This window comes from Sinocyclocheilus anshuiensis, unplaced genomic scaffold (genome assembly GCF_001515605.1).
Source record: "Sinocyclocheilus anshuiensis isolate Anshui unplaced genomic scaffold, SAMN03320099.WGS_v1.1 scaffold112, whole genome shotgun sequence".
Classification (NCBI taxonomy): domain Eukaryota; kingdom Metazoa; phylum Chordata; class Actinopteri; order Cypriniformes; family Cyprinidae; genus Sinocyclocheilus; species Sinocyclocheilus anshuiensis.
In genome coordinates this window covers 980,698-981,837 of record NW_015557175.1, presented here as the reverse complement: position 1 = coordinate 981,837, position 1,140 = coordinate 980,698, and the positions used below count along the sequence as shown (strand labels likewise).

General features: G+C 38.1%; 1 protein-coding gene across 1 annotated transcript in view; it reads right to left on the bottom strand.

The window, feature by feature from the left end:
* The window catches only part of LOC107678451 (BDNF/NT-3 growth factors receptor-like), a 58,026-nt gene that overhangs the window by 6,497 nt on the left and 50,389 nt on the right, over positions 1–1,140 (bottom strand). The gene's annotated exons all lie outside the window — the stretch shown is intronic.

Below are 1,140 nucleotides of genomic sequence, written 5' to 3'. Positions count from 1 at the left end.
ATTAACTAGTTGCTTATTAGCATGCATATTACTAGCATATTGGCTGTTTATTAGCACTTATAAAGCAGATATTAATGCCCTATTCTGCATGATCATATTTTAGTTAACCCTAACCCATACATAAACTTAACAACTACCTTACTAACTATTAATAAGCTGCAAATTAAGAGTTTATTGAAGCAAACATTTGTAGTTAATAGTTAGTTAATAGTGAGAATTGGTCCCCAAACTCAAGTGTGACTACAGAGTTATATGGAGAGAAAGAAGGATGACAAAGGTGGAAAAGACTTTATGAGGATCATCAACCATGTTTATGAAGCTTCTGAGTATGGGTTATAATGCACTAATGTAGCTTCATAAGAAGTTCTGTTGTTACACAACATGCTTTCACAACATAACTCCACCCATCAGCCTCTGCCTGACCAGCTGTTTCTATGGAAACTGATGTTCTATAGGCCTAACCAATGGTGTACACATTGTGCGCACACACACACACACACACACACACACTCACAAATCCACTGACCTGCATTTGAATCTCAATGGAGGCTCATATAATGGAGATGTGTCATGATATTCATCAGTATTCAGAGATAAATGAACTCAAATGAACTTGGCACAGTTGTCAGTGAAGAGATAGCACATCTCTGCATTTATAAACATCATTCAACCCATATTCAATCACTGGATAAATGATTCACGCTGAATACATGAATGGAACACAATAGAAGAACATCATGGTATCAAAGAATAAATCAAGTTGTCAGTCTCTCTTCGAATGCATTATATTCCAAAGTGTAAGGTTTGGTTTCTTGATTTTCTTTTTGCTAGCCATTATATTTATGTATCTTTCGGTTTGTTTTTATCCTAACTTTTTATCCCTAACTTAGGCCCCTCTCCATCTCGGTAGGCCCTCATGCTGATTATGGGGGTGAATACTAATGAGAGAACTTTAATGACTTTTTCAGTTTGACAGCGCAAGCGCTCTATTCCTTTTCTTTGCTGTTGCCATAGCAACCCCTCTTTCCTGTTCCCACACCACTTTCCTCCCTGACTCCTAATCTGGGAGAGACTTACTGAAGGTAGGGAATCAGGACACACACACACACACACACACACAGAGAGAGAGAGAGAGAGAGA